The following is a 15,895-nucleotide window of genomic DNA, read 5'->3' as shown; positions in this document are numbered from 1 at the left end:
AATATTTTGTTTAATTCTCAGTCCAACTCTTTGTGGTAGGAGAGACAAGAAAAGGCTCTGAGATGAGTTTTCTGCTCAGCTAGGAAAGGGCAGAGCTGCACGGACCCTTGTGTAGAGTGTGGTCAAGGGCACTAGGGGTGTCCTTTCTTTTCCTTGTTCCTCTCACAGAGCACTTTGTCCATCTCAGGATGCGTTACTATACCTTATAGTACAGGGGGTTGTGTAATGCCCCTATCATAAGACTTCTGATAGCAGAAGTTGTGTCTATGCTCCCTTTCCTCCCTGAGGCACCCCGCCTAGTTCTTTGAACCTAAATCAATTAATAAATATTTCTGTAATTGAGTAAAACTGAATTGAGGATCAGGGAGGCAGCCTTGGTGGGGAAGACAGGCTCACACTTGCCAATTCCAGGGCTTCTTCCAAGTTCTGAAATAATGAGCTGTCAGTTTCCTTGAGATGATAAGCCTTTGGGGAAGGAAGCAGTGAACTGAAACGAGCAAGTATATGCCTCAGTCCACCAAAAGAGGAAGCTCCTGTTCTCAGACATGACAAGTTCCCAAAATATGTGGTGTTAATTCTAATAGCGTGCATTTAGCACAACTTGTGCCTGCATGAACATGTGGGAACAAGCTTGGGAACAAAGAGACATCCTCACCCAAAGGTGCGAGGATACATGAAAGCACCACAAAAGCCATTTCACTTGAATATTACATGGCTCCTGCAAAGGAAAAAAATTTGTTTGGTAACTTTCTTTTATCATATGCCGTGTTTTTACTTAAACGTGTCTAATGAGCCTGTGTTTGTTGTGTGCCAGCTGTGTAGGTAATTATATACAGAGCCCAAGTCACTTGCCTATTCCACCACTGCTGGATCCTAAGTTCAGGAAAATAGAAAACAACAACAACAAAAATACATGTTCCTCTTCAATTCCTGCTGCCTTTTCCTCTCTCATTCTGAAGCAGAGGGCTGAGAGACATAAAGATAATCCAGCCATTCAGGGCTGGCAAAAAAAGTTTCAAGATGCCAAGACTCTTTATCTTGTCCTGATGCCATAGAGCTGAAAAACACAAGTGGCTTTAAAATACATAAACCTGATGAAACCATGACTCATAAAATACTGAAGGACAACCAAAAAGGGAACTTAGCTTACATTTTATCCTACACATCAGAACACAGGGAACTCAAGGGAGCATGGTGTGGTGGAAATTGGATTTGAACTTGTTCAAAAAGGCTGTACATGTGAGTGATACATTTCAAGGGGGAGAGAAAACAGATGCAGGGAAACCAAAAGAAAACAATGGCAACTACTTTCTAAAAGTTGATAAGGACATCCTAGGTCAGTGTTAGAAGGAATGATGAGGCAATATCAAAACTGGAAAGGATTTGGTAGGTATCGGGAAAGGGCTTGTAATTGATTGAGGATTGGTGAAGGGTGAAGGATGACTCCCTTTCTGCAGGCTTGAGTGACGGGGTAGGAAGTGCTGTTACCACATGAAACATATCAACAGAATATAGGAGCAGTGGAAGGGCTGAGGAGACGACCATGCGGAAGTTGTAGCAGCTTAAAGCTGCTTGCTCCAGTGAGAAGCAACGCCATCAGATAATAATGAGAAGACTGGCGTGTGTTAGGGACTTGAGGATGGTCAAGGTTTACAGCGGTAACTGAATATAGAGAAGACGGTAAACAAAGGGAGCACAACGATTGAAGGGCAGAACTGAGGACTCAGCAGAACGTGGAGAACACAGATTGGCGGAGTAGTATGGTTTTCTCCACCTGTGTCAACAGTCCAGCTGTTGGAGGAAGGAGAGCAGAGTGGACCAATTAACCAGAAATGAGCTTCAAAAAAGGAGCCATTCTGGAAGGCGTGATGATGACTTGGTTGAGCGTACTCTGATTACCGAAGTCTTCACTGAGATAGTCAGGTAGTTTCTACCCAGGCCAGACACGTAACCCACGTGATTTGTGTTTCAAGTTAATCACTGTAGGGCTTCCCTGGTGGCGCAGTGGTTGAGAGTCCACCTGCCGATGCAGGGGACACGGGTTCGTGCCCCGGTCCGGGAAGATCCCACATGCCGCGGAGCGGCTGGGCCCGTGAGCCATGGCCGCTGAGCCTGCGTGTCCGGAGCCTGTGCTCCACAACGGGAGAGGCCACAACAGTGAGAGGCCCGAGAACCACAAAAAAAAAAAAAAAAAAAAAAACTGTATAAACTAATGCACTTAGAGAAAGAGTTGAGGGAGCTAGGCCTGGAGGAAGGGAGACTAGACTGGAAGGCGGTCTGTGTGAAAGAGAAATGGTTCTGGTCTGAGGCAATATTAGCTGAGCTATAAATTTGGGCCTATGAAGTCAATAGAAAGGCAGATTTTTGTTTGTTTGTTTCAGTTTTTTTTGGTTTATCTGATTGTCTGCACTAATGCATGACTGAATCCTTAAAAGAGAAACAAATGCAGATGTATTTTTAATTTTTATTTTTAAGAGACAGTATGATTTGGCAGGTAAGAACAGATGCTCTGCTACACAAGCTCCCTGGGTTCAAATCCCAGCTCTACCATGTAAGAGTCGTGTGATCTTTGACAAGTTATCTCAACTTCATCTGTAAAGTGGAAATAATGAGTTTACTTAATTATATGGTTGTAAAACTTAAAGATGTTAATACGTTGAAAGAGCTTGGAAAAGTTGTACATATGAAGAACTCAATAAATATTGGTATTATTCTTGTATATATGTAATTCAAGAGTCATCATCTCAAAGAGTCATTTTTTTCTTGATATTAAAATTAAAATGGCTAAAGGGCCTATCTATGGTGCCCTCCCCCGGATCTGTGTGTTTTCCTGCATATTATAGCAGCTCTTGCTTACGAAGCCGCCATTTACTTCTCACTTCCTGTGGCTGTTCTTTGTTCTACCAAGAGACAGTTTCTTGTCCTAGATTTCCCTGAAGTATCTCTATCACAAGGCCAGTTAGAATAATTTCATCCAAGGCTTAGAGGGTAACAGCGGCAGTATACCACAGTGGCTGCAATTTACCATGGACTCTCAGACACCCCTGTTTTGGAAAGTCCATGGGACATTCCCATTTCCAGGAAGGTGTGCTTGGCCACTACTTTGTCTCACTGGACAAGCTCCTAAGCCTCTTCCTCTCTCGTTCAGTTTCAATTTCTCATCTCTCTTCCTTTTTTAGTCCAGTCTCCTCAGATCCTCCTTCCTGGGCAACCAGAGGACCTCCATCTTTTTTCCTTTATTATTCACAGCAGTTAGTGTTCTCTTTGTTTCACACCCCTGTCTTCCAGAAACAAGGCCTATCTGAGTGTTTTGTCAGGTAAAAAATGAAGTCATGTTTTTAAAATAATATATTAGCAGAATATGACTCCATTCATCAAAGTGATCCTGGTTAATCATTTCCAAACGATGATTGACAGCCAAATGCAATTAATATTAACTGAAATGGTTAAAAATTAGAATTATTTAAATGTTTTTCACCAGTGAGGACACCACCATTAGCCTTTGTTCACGCCACTGCAAAACTGAGTTAAAATTTGTAGCTGTAAGTAAGGGCAAATATAACCACATTGATAGAATATAAAAATATAAGAATTATTAGCCTTGATTTCAAGGCTTTACACAAATATTGCCTTACTGTGCAATTTAATCTAACTGTGACACTTTCTCCATATATATAATGGGAATAAATACCATATTATTCCTACTGCTTTCTCTTTGGGATATTGTAATGTCCAAATAATTTTAGTAAAAGGTCTTTATTTTGACATTATATAAGAAAAAATGCATATCCACTTAAGAACAATATTTTTAAAAACCCATATATTAACACTAATAAAATATGTTAATATTGCATATCCTATACTAACTAAAGAACAATTTTTTTTCTTAAACAAGGTGGGAAAAACAATTAAAGGACTAATAAACCAAAAAAAAAAAAAAAAGATTGTCTCACTAGGAAAATGCTGCTGTTGACTTTTCAAATAAATGTTTCCTCATTAAATGTACTTATGTAAACAACAGGTAGGTGCTACATAGTGTTGTTCTAATATAAATGTCTAACTCCTTTGTATATCAGCGAGTCACAAACTCTAGTGAAAAGTCTACTTTTATTCAATTTGTGGAGCATTTTTGCATCTTTGTTCATGAGATTGATTTGCAATTTTCTTTAATTGCAATTTTCTTCACAGTTGTTGGCATCAAGGTTACACTGGCCTCAGAAATGAGCTGGGAACACTTATACATTTTTCTTCTCTGGAAGAATTTCTTCTTTAATGTTTGGAAGAGTTCACAGAAACACTGGACCTGGATTGTGTGTGCGTGAGTGTGTGTGTATGTGTGTGCGTGAGTGTGTGTGTATGTGTGAAGGTTTATTGATGAGAACTCAAACTGTTTTTATTTTAATTTTTCTTCTATGTAAAAAAAGAAAAATTAGTTATAAACTCAATATGGCCCATCATTCCTATACAGATGCAAGAACAAAACCAAATTATATGCTAAAAATCAACAAAGCTGTAAAACAAAGCCGTAAAACCTGCAGTATTCAAAATTAACAATATTATTTCAGTGTGATGGGTAATTGTTTTCCTTGGCTAAGTTGCAATTTGAAACCTAAATGCGTGTTGTTTGGGGCTTCCAAGTTTGCCCTCCCTAAGCTTTCTTGTGCCAAGCAATGACTCAAGTCTCCCACCCCTTTCTTCATTCAAATATAAGAAATTTCTCTCATAAGGTACACAATGACATCATCTGGTCTTCATTTAGCAGAAATTAAAACCCGGACTAAAACCCTCAGCTGCTCTTTTTTTACACTAGCCTGGAATCATGAGACTAGTTCATTATATTACGTGGTAGCAGGAGGTTGTTTCATATTGTCAAATCAAGCTCATTTATTAACTAATATTAAAAAATTGAAATAGCACACTATGGAAAATTTTTTAATTGAAAACAATCATTCAAAAGAGAACCTGCATGTTCATAACTGGCAAAATAATTCAATTTCAGTGTAACTGAGAATAAGGGACAGGCATTTCTGTTTTGATATTAGGACACCTGAGGTCTGGCTGCTGATCTAGTATCAGGCAAACATGCTTCCAATGCGTTGAAACTTACGTGCGGTCACTTAAAATGACTCCTTGTGGCTACTGTAAACACAAATGGAGTAGGAACTAAAACTGCACGATGGTATTTGAGGATAAAGTGGTTGTCTAGATGATTACTAATATGTTTGTAGTAATTTTTAAGATTATCATCAAACAGAAAATAGAGACTTAAAGAATTTCTGTAGGGAACATGTGGATCATTGAAAATGCATTTAAAGTAGAAACAGTAGATCACAGTAACAAATGCTAATATGTATAACTCAGTTCTATTGTTCTATAATAGCCAACAACAGGAGTTTTTTTCTGTAATCAGAAATTGTGGGAGAAAGCATATATACTATACAGTGACTATATTTTTGACAATAAATGATTAAATGAAAAAAAGAAGAAAGTGCACTTAAAGAACGCCGTGAGTCTAAGACCCCCAGCTGAGAAACACTATTCCATATAAAGGAATCAAGTTTTACAAATTCTGGTACTGTCTGGTGACCTATTCATTCATCATCCAGTTCTGTCGTCCTTTCCTCTGTGTGCTCTGCTGTCTTGTCCCAGAGTCAATGTTTACTTTTAACAGGGCCCTTGCTATTGGGCACAGAGATTTTAGGCTTTGCATCTGCACATGCAAAGTCTACTCCAAGTGTTGAGCTAAGACAAAGTGAGAGAGTGGCATGGACATATAGACACTACCAAACATAAAATAGATAGCTAGTGGGAAGCAGCCGCATAGCACAGGGAAATCAGCTTTGTGCTTTGTGACCACCTAGAGGGGTGGGATAGGGAGGGTGGGAGGGAGGGAGACGCAGGGGGAAGAGATATGGGAACATATGTATATGTATAACTGATTCACTTTTTATAAAGCAGAAACTAACACCATTGTAAAGCAATTATACTCCAAAAAAGATGTTAAAAAAAAGAAAAGATGCCTTGGCTGTCCTGTAACAAGTGCCGTAAAGGAATAGCTACCAGCTATAGGGCAAGATCACATTCGTTCATGTGGTTTTTGTTGTTTATGTTATTTGTTTACCCTGTGACCTTCTCCTCTTGGGGATACAGGATTTTATTGTCCCCCAAAGAAATCAGCACAGGAGAGCAGAGAATAAATGCATTAAATCCTTGCTTTTTAAGTGTTAAAAAACCTATCCTATTGAAACTACTGAGTGGTTCACCAGCCCTTCTGCTCCCGGCAGGGGAGGGGTCTTAGACAGAGAGTAAATTTAGAGGACAAGTAGAGAGCAAGCTGATAATGATACTCCCTGAACAGGTGTGCTGTGCCCTGCTTCCCTACTGTGTGGTTAACATGGTGGGTGGCTGGCAAATAGAATAATTCTCCCAGCAGTGGGAAACCCTGAGCAAAGGCGCCAGGTGCTCTTTTTCCTCTCCAGAACCCTGAGAAGTGCTCACTCAGCAGCAGCATCCTATGAAAATCTGAGATGGCTGACAGACTTGTGTTTGCAAGAGGGAAGGAGGTGGGAGGGATGGAGTGGGAGTTTGGGATTAGCAGATGCAAACTATTATATATAGGATGGATACACAACAAGGTCCTGCTGGGTAGCACAGGGAACTATATTCAATGTCCTGTGATAGACCATAATGGAAAAGAATATAAAAAATAATGTATATATGCATAACTGAATCAGTTTGCTCTACAGCAGAAAGTAACACAACATTGTAAATCAACTCTACTTCAATAAAATAAATTAAAAATAAAAAGAGATAGCTGTATGGGGAGTAGGGCTGGAGGGTCTGAGGTAGCCCCAGAAGGCTTCCCACAACGCATTTTAAAATAGGAAGGAGTCAGAAGGAGTTGCAAGGAAAGCAGGATTTTTCCACACCCCAAGAAAAGCACAAAAACTAGATACGAGCAAACTGACAGACATGAAGTTGTTATATCAGTTGTAAGCGGATGTCTTCAAAGGACCTCGAAGGACAATATGTCTAAAAATCAGGGAGAATGTGACCTCTTAGAAGATGCTGGCATAAAGGGGTGATGCCATAACCAGGTGGGACAATGGAAATGGTAATGAATGTCAATGTGGACAGGTGACTAACATCTAGATGCCTCCCCTGATGCCATGATGGTACCTGAGCCTCAACATAGATGCCACCTCAGGAGAAGGAGGGCGGGGAAAATCCCCAATGACTGACACTAGGACTAAATTTATCTGGAGTTGACGAATCACATTTTTATTTTTTTACTATTTTTCAGTCTCTAAATATAGCAAATATTCAAAAGAATCATAAATTGAATTGGTAAGTTTTCTTCCGTAAAAATATTTATAAAAGAAATATATACTGAATGCAGGCAAAAAGACACTATCTGAGAAAATATCTGGGTTTCAAAATTTTTCACACTTCAATATAAAAATATTGAATCAAGAATAGCTTCAGGATCAAATGACTCCTGTGATCTCAGAGACTTAAACCAAATCATTACAGCCAACAGCCGTGTGGATGAAAGGCTCTTGGTGCTGCAGCCAGGAGTCAGGGCTGTGCCTCAGAGGTGGGAGAGCCAACATCAGGACACTGGTCCACAAGAGACCTCCCAGCTCCACATAATATCAAATGGTGAAAATCTCCCAGACATCTCCATCACAACACCAGCACCCAGATTCACTCAACGACCAGCAAGCTACAGTGCTGGACATCCTATGCCAAACAACTAGCAAGACAGGAACACAACACCACCCATTAGCAAAGAGGTTGCCTAAAATCATAATAAGTCCACAGACACCCCACAACACACCACCATACATGGACCTGCCCACCAGAAAGACAAGATCCAGCCTCATCCACCAGAACACAGGGACTAGTACCCTCCACCAGGAAGCCTACACAACCCACTGAAACAACTTTAGCCACTGGGGACAGACATCAAAAACAACGGGAAATACGAACTGGCAGCCTGCAAAAAGGGGACCCCAAACACAGTAAGATAAGCAAAATGAGAAGACAGAAAAATACACAGCAGATGAAGGAGCAAGATAAAAACCCACCAGACCTAAAAAACGAAGAGGAAATAGGCAGTCTACCTGAAAAAGAATTCAGAATAATGATAGTAAAGATGATCCAAAATCTTGGAAATAGAAGGGACAAAATGCAAGAAACATTTAACAAGGACCTAGAAGAACTAAAGAGGAAACAAGCAACGATGAACAACACAATAAATGAAATTACAAATACTCTAGATGGGATCAATAGCAGAATAACTGAGGCAGAAGAACGGATAAGTGACCTGGAAGATAAAAGAGTGGAAATAACTACTGCAGAGCAGAATAAAGAAAAAAGAATGAAAAGAACTGAGGACAGTCTCAGAGATCTCTGGGACAACATTAAACACACCAACATTCGAATTATAGGGGTTCCAGAAGAAGAGAAAAAGAAAGGGACTGAGAAAATATTTGAAGAGATTACAGTTGAAATTTTCCCTAATACGGGAAAGGAAATAGTTAATCAAGTCCAGGAAGCACAGAGAGTCCCATACAGGATAAATCCAAGGAGAAATATGCCAAGACACATATTAATCAAACTATCAAAAATTAAATACAAAGGAAACATATTAAAAGCAGCAAGGGAAAAACAACAAATGACACACAAGGGAATCCCCATAAGGTTAACAGCTGATCTTTCAGCAGAAACTCTGCTAGCCAAAAGGGACTGGCAGAACATATTTAAAGTGATGAAGGAGAAAAACCTGCAACCAAGATTACTGTACCCAGCAAGGATCTCATTCAGATTTGATGGAGAAATTAAAACGTTTACAGACAAGCAAAAGCTGAGAGAGTTCAGCACCACCAAACCAGCTTTACAACAAATGCTAAAGGAACTTCTCTAGGCAAGAAACACAAGAGAAGGAAAAGACCTACAATAACGAACCCAAAACAATTAAGAAAATGGGAATAGGACCATACATATCGATAACTACCTTAAATATAAATGGACTAAATGCTCCCACCAAAAGACACAGATTGGCTGAATGGATACAAAAACAAGACCCATATATATGCTGTCTACAAGAGACCCACTTCAGACCTAGAGACACATACAGACTGAAAGTAAGGGGATGGAAAAAGATATTCCATGCAAATGGAAACCAAAAGAAAGCTGGAGTAGCAATTCTCATATCAGACAAAATAGACTTTAAACTAAAGACTATTAGAAGAGACAAAGAAGGACACTACATAATGATCAAGGGATCAATCCAAGAAGAAGGTATAACAATTGTAAATATTTATGCACCCAACATAGGAGCACCTCAATATATAAGGCAAATACTAACAGCCATAAAAGGGGAAACTGACAGTAACACATTCATAGTAGGGGACTTTAACACCCAACTTTCACCAATGGACAGATCATCCAAAATGAAAATAAATAAGGAAACACAAGCTTTAAATGATACATTAAACAAGATGGACTTAATTGATATTTATAGGACATTCCATCCAAAAACAACAGAAGACACATTTTTCTCAAGTGCTCATGGAACATTCTCCAGGATAGATCATACCTTGGGTCACAAATCAAGCCTTGGTAAATTTAAGAAAATTGAAATTGTATCAAGTATCTTTTCTGACCACAATGCTATGAGATTAGATATCAATTACAGGAAAAGATCTGTAAAAAATACAAACACATGGAGGCTAAACAATACACTACTTAATAACGAAGTGATCACTGAAGAAATCAGAGAGGAAATTAAAAAATACCTAGAAACACATGATGACCCAAAACCTTTGGGATGCAGCAAAAGCAGTTCTAAGAGGGAAGTTTATAGCAATACAATCCTACCATAAGAAACAGGAAACATCTTGAATAAACAACCTAACCTTGCACCTAAAGCAATTAGAGAAAGAAGAAGAAAAAACCCCCAAAGTTAGCAGAAGGAAAAAAATCATAAAAATCAGATCAGAAATAAATGAAAAAGAAATGAAGGAAATGATAGCAAAGATCAATAAAACTAAAAGCTGGTTCTTTGAGAGATAAACAAAATTGATAAACCATGATCCAGACTCATCAAGAAAAAAAGGGAGAAGACTCGAATCAATAGAATTAGAAACGAAAAAGGAGAAGTAACAACTGACAGTGCAGAAATACAAAAGATCATGAGAGACTACTACAAGCAACTCTATGCCAATAAAGTGCACAACCTGGAAGAAATGGACAAATTCTTAGAAATGCACAACCTGCCAAGACTGAATCAGGAAGAAATAGAAAATATTAACAGACGAATCACAAGCACTGAAATTGAAACTGTGATTAAAAATCTTCCAACAAGCAAAAGCCCAGGACCAGAAGGCTTCACAGGCGAATTCTATCAAAAATTTAGAGAAGAGCTAACACCTATCCTTCTCAAACTCTTCCAACATATAGCAGAGGGAGGAACACTCCCTAACTGATTCTATGAGGCCACCATTACCTTAATACCAAAACCAGACAATGATGTCACAAAGAAAGAAAACTGCAGGCCAATATCACTGATGAACAAGGATAAAAAAATCCTCAACAAAATACTAGCAAACAGAATCCAACAGCACATTAAAAGGATCATACACCAGGATCAAGTGGGGTTTATTCCAGGAAGGCAAGGATTCTTCAATATATGCAAATCAATCAACGTGATACACCATATTAACAAATTGAAGGAGAAAAACCTTGATCTTTCTCTGATCATCTCAATAGATGCAGAGAAATCTTTCGACAAAATTCAACACCCATTTATGATAAAAACCCTGCAGAAAGTAGGCATAGAGGGAACTTTCCTCAACATAATAAAGGCCATATATGACAAACACACAGCCAACATCATCCTCAATGGTGAAAAACTGAAAGCATTTCCACTAAGATCAGGAACAAGACAAGGTTGCCCACTCTCACCACTGTTATTCAACATAGTTTTGGAAGTTTTAGCCACAGCAATCAGAGAAGAAAAGGAAATAAAAGGAATCCAAATCAGAAAAACAGAAGTAAAGCTGTCACTGTTTGCAGATGACATGATACTATACGTAGAGAATCCTAAATATGCTACCAGAAAACTACTAGAGCTAATCAATGAATTTGGTAAAGTAGCAGGGTACAAAATTAATGCACAGAAATCTCTGGCATTCCTGTACACTCATGATGAAAAATCTGAAAGTGAAATCAAGAAAACACTCCCATTTACCATTACAACAAAAAGAATAAAATATCTAGGAATAAACCTACCTAAGGAGACAAAAAACCTGTATGCAGAAAATTATAAGACACTGATGAAAGAAATTAAAGGTGATACAAATAGATGGAGAGATATACCATGCCATGTTCTTGGATTGGAAGAATCAACATTGTGAAAATGACTCTACTACCCAAAGCAATCTACAGATTCACTGCAGTCCCTACCAAACTACCAATGGCATTTTTCACAAAACTAGAACAGAAAATTTTACAATTTGTATGGAAACACAAAGGACCCCGAATAGCCAAAGCAATCTTGAGAACGAAAAACGGAGCTGGAGGAATCAGGCTACCTGACTTCAAACTATACTACAAAGCTATAGTAATCAAGACAGTATGGTACTGGCACAAAAACAGAAATATAGATCAATGGAACAGGACAGAAAGCCCAGAGATAAACCCACACACATATGGTCACCTTATCTTTGATAAAGGAGGCAGGAATGTACAGTGGAGAAAGGACAGCCTCTTCAATAAGTGGTGCTGGAAAAACTCGACAGGTACATGTAAAAGTATGAGATTAGATCACTCCCTAACACCATACACAAAAATAAGCTCAAAATGGATTAAAGACCTAAATGTAAGGCCAGAAACCATCAAACTGTTAGAGGAAAACATAGGCAGAACACTCTATGACATAAATCACAGCAAGATCCTTTTTGACCCACCTCCTAGAGAAATGGAAATAAAAAAAAAAAAAGAAACAAATGGGACCTAATGAAACTTCAAAGCTTTTGCACAGCAAAGGAAACCATAAACAAGACCAAAAGACAACCCTCAGAATGGGAGAAAATATTTGCAAATGAAGCAGCTGACAAAGGGTTAATCTCAAAAATTTATAAGCAGCTCATGCAGCTCAATAACCAAAAAACAAAAAACCCAATCCAAAAATGGGCAGAAGACCTAAATAGATATTTCTCAAAAGAAGATATACAGACTGCCAACAAACACATGAAAGAATACTCAACATCATTAATCATTAGAGAAATGCAAATCAAAACTACAGTGAGGTATCATCTCACACCAGTCAGAATGGCCATCATCAAAAAATCTAGAAACAATAAATGCTGGAGAGGATGTGGAGAAAAGGGAACCCTCTTGCACTGCTGGTGGGAATGTGAATTGGTACAGCCACTATGGAGAACAGTATGGAGGTTCCTTAAAAAATGACAAATAGAACTACCATATGACCCAGCAATCCCACTACTGGGCATGTACCCTGAGAAAACCATAATTCAAAAAGAGTCATGTACCAAAATGTTCATTGCAGCTCTATTTACAATAGCCCAGAGATGGAAACAACCTAAGTGCCCATCATCGGATGAATGGATAAAGAAGATGTGGCACATATATACAATGGAATATTACTCAGCCATAAAAAGAAATGAAATTGAGCTATTTGTAATGAGTTGGATGGACCTAGAGTCTGTCATACAGAGAGAAGTAAGTCAGAAAGTGAAAGACAAATACCGTATGCTAACACATATATATGGAATTTAAGAAAAAAAAATGTCATGAAGAACCTGGGGTAAGACAGGAATAAAGACACAGACTTACTAGAGAATGGGCTTGAGTATATGGGGAAGGGGAAGGGGAAGCTCTGAGAAAGCGAGAGAGAGGCATGGACATATAGACACTACCAAACGTAAAATAGATAGCTAGTGGGAAGCAGCCACATAGCACAGGGAGATCAGCTCGGTGCTTTTGACCACCTAGAGGGGTGGGATAGGGAGGGTGGGAGGGAGGGAGACGCAAGAGGGAAGAGATATGGAAACATATGTATATGTATAACTGATTCACTTTGTTATAAAGCAGAAACTAACACAGCATTGTAAAGCAATTATACCCCAATAAAGATGTAAAAAAAAAAAAAAAAAAGAATAGCTTCAATTCAGCAACATTTTCTTGGAGCTTACCAGGTACCTCAATGCCTGTAGAAAGAGATTTTCTCAGGTAGACAAAGTTTACAGAACCAAGTCATTTAAAAGTATTAATCATTTTCAAACCTATAAACCGTAAAATGCAAATTTGAGGAAAATTTTAGGCATAAAATTTTGTAAGCACCTTATTCAAAAAGATAAATTCTTCAAATGATAGCAAGACATGATACTAAAGATACTAATGCTAAGAAAGGGATTAAAGTTTGTGAATAAATAGAAAATGAATACTTTTTACATATTTTTGCAAGGAAGAGATTTAATTTAAAAGTTTACTTGTGGATAACATAAATATAGACATGAGCAAAATCATAAGTGTAGAGTTTATTGAATTTTCATAAACTGAAACCAGCAGCCAGCTGGTAAAAACAGGACACACCCAGGACTGTTCCCGTCCACAGAGCCCCAGAAGCCCTCCTGCAGTTCCCACCTACCCCTCTCAAAGTAGCCACTCTCCTGGCTTCTATCACCATAGATTAGTTTTTCCTGTTCTTGAATTCTCTTTATGCTTTCTTTTGTGTCTGTCTTCTTATGCTCAGCGTTACATTTATGAGATTCATCCGTGATTTTGTGTGTAGTTGGATTTTGTGTATTCCCGTTGCTTTGTTCCTCTGTTGTAAAAATACACTACGATTTCTTTTTATTCTACTGTTGATGGACACTGTGGTGTTTTCAGTGGGAAGTTTTTATGAGGAGTGCTGTAAATGAGTGTATTCTTGTATATCTTTTGATATACACTTTTCTGTTGGGTTTATTCCTATGAGTGGAGTTACTGGATCATATAGTATACATATATTCAGCTTTAGAAGATGCTGCCCAACACCTTGCCAAAGCAGTAGTATGAATTTACATGCCCATGTGCTGTATCAGTAAAGCCTCAGGTGCTGAGTGTATCCTTATTAACATTGGCTTTTCTTCTCCCATTTCTTCCTTTTCTCAGTCTTCTCTGTCTTCTCCCCCTCCTCCTCCTCCTTCTATTCCGTCTTCCTTCTTGTTTCTCTTCCTTTCCCCCTTCCCCTTCTCTTCTCTTTCTCTTCCTCCTTCTCCTCTTTCTCCTGTCCCTCTCCTCCTCTCCCTCCTCCTATCACTCCCCATCCTCTTCTTCCTTCTTCTTTAAACCTTCTTTCTGGTGGATGTCTACCGGTAACATAGCATGGATTTAATTTGGATTTTCTTGATGTCTAATGAACTTGAGCATCTTTTCACTGTATTGGCCATTTGGAGATGCCCTTTTGTGAAATACCATTTAGAAAAACTGGGTTACCAACCCTTTTCTTATAGTTGTGAAGTTATTTATAGAGTCTGGATGTGAGTTCTTTGTCAGATACATGTATTTCAAATATATTCTCCCACTTGAAAGTTATTAAACAATTAAAACTCTGACATATATTGTAAGTTTTAATAAATACTCTATGAGAACACAAATTTCCTTTTTTAGTTCTAATTTGCTTTTCGGTTCTAATTTGCTAAAAGTTTATCATAAAAGAGTGTTGCATTTTATTTTATTTTATTTTTGCGGTACGTGGGCCTCTCACTGTGTGGCTTCTCCCTTTGCGGAGCACAGGCTCCGGACGCGCAGGCTCAGAGACCATGGCTCACGGGCCCAGCCGCTCCGTGGCATGTGGAATCTTTCTGGACCGGGGCATGAACCCGTGTCCCCTGCATCGGCAGGTGGACTCTCAACCACTGCACCACCAGGGAAGCCCCATGAGTGTTGCATTTTATTAAGTGCCTTCTTGCATCTTTCATATTGACCATATGCTTTTTTCTCCTTTATTCTATTAATGTATGTGAGATACATTGATTGCATTTGAAATGATAAACCACTTTCAAGCTCTTGAAACAAACTCAACTTAGTCTACATACATTTTCCTTTTCTTTACACTTCAGAATCTTATTTTCTAATATTTTGTTTAAGGTTTTTGCATCTACTGAGAAAAACTGGTCCATAATTTTCTTTTCTTTTTATGTCCATGCCCAGGATTAATGTCCTCATACAACAAAACCAGTAAAAAGGGCTTCCCTGGTGGCGCAGTGGTTGAGAATCTGCCTGCCGATGCAGGGGACACGGGTTCGAGCCCTGGTCTGGGAAGATTCCACGTGCCGCGGAGCAACTGGGCCCGTGAGCCACAGCTACTGAGCCTGCGCGTCTGGAGCCTGTGCTCTGCAACAAGAAAGGCCGCGATAGTGAGAGGCCCGCGCACCGCAATGAAGACAGTGGCCCCCGCTCGCCGCAACTGGAGAAAACCCTCGCACAGAAACGAAGACCCAATACAGGTGAAAATAAATAAATAAAACAAAACGAAACAAAACAAAAACCAGTAAAAATTCTCTCTTTTTCTCTTCTCTGGAAAAAAAATTATGTAAGGTTGATTATTGTTGCTTCCTAAAAAGTCTGGAAGAATTCATGGGTGAATCCAGCTGGATCTGGAATTCTCCTTCTAAGATGCTTTTAAATTACAGATTCAACATCTTCAATAAATATAAGAATTTTTTTCAATGTTATTTTGGGGAAACTGTATTTTTCAAGGAATCAGTCTAGTTCATCTTGATTTTCAAATGCATTGACATAGAGTTATATATAACTTCTCATTGTGATTTTTTTTGTGTGTGTGGTATACGGGCCTCTCACTGTTGTGGCCTCTCCTGTT

The 15,895-nt window shown here is 38.8% G+C and overlaps 1 long non-coding RNA gene across 1 annotated transcript in view; it reads left to right on the top strand.

Annotated features, from left to right (window-relative positions):
• The window catches only part of LOC113613060 (uncharacterized), a 65,152-nt gene extending 49,836 nt beyond the window's left edge, over positions 1 to 15,316 (top strand). Inside the window, exon 3 of the long non-coding RNA XR_003430072.1 lies at positions 15,226 to 15,316. This is a non-coding gene — a long non-coding RNA (uncharacterized LOC113613060). The remainder of the gene's footprint in view (positions 1 to 15,225) is intronic.
• The last annotated feature ends 579 nt before the right edge of the window (positions 15,317 to 15,895 follow it).

The sequence above is a fragment of the Aethalodelphis obliquidens genome, unplaced genomic scaffold (assembly GCF_003676395.1).
Source record: "Aethalodelphis obliquidens isolate GAN/ISIS:26980383/991018 unplaced genomic scaffold, ASM367639v1 scaffold84, whole genome shotgun sequence".
NCBI classification, from domain to species: domain Eukaryota; kingdom Metazoa; phylum Chordata; class Mammalia; order Artiodactyla; family Delphinidae; genus Aethalodelphis; species Aethalodelphis obliquidens.
Note: the sequence above shows the minus strand (reverse complement) of the source record. Positions and strands in the feature narration are given on the sequence as shown.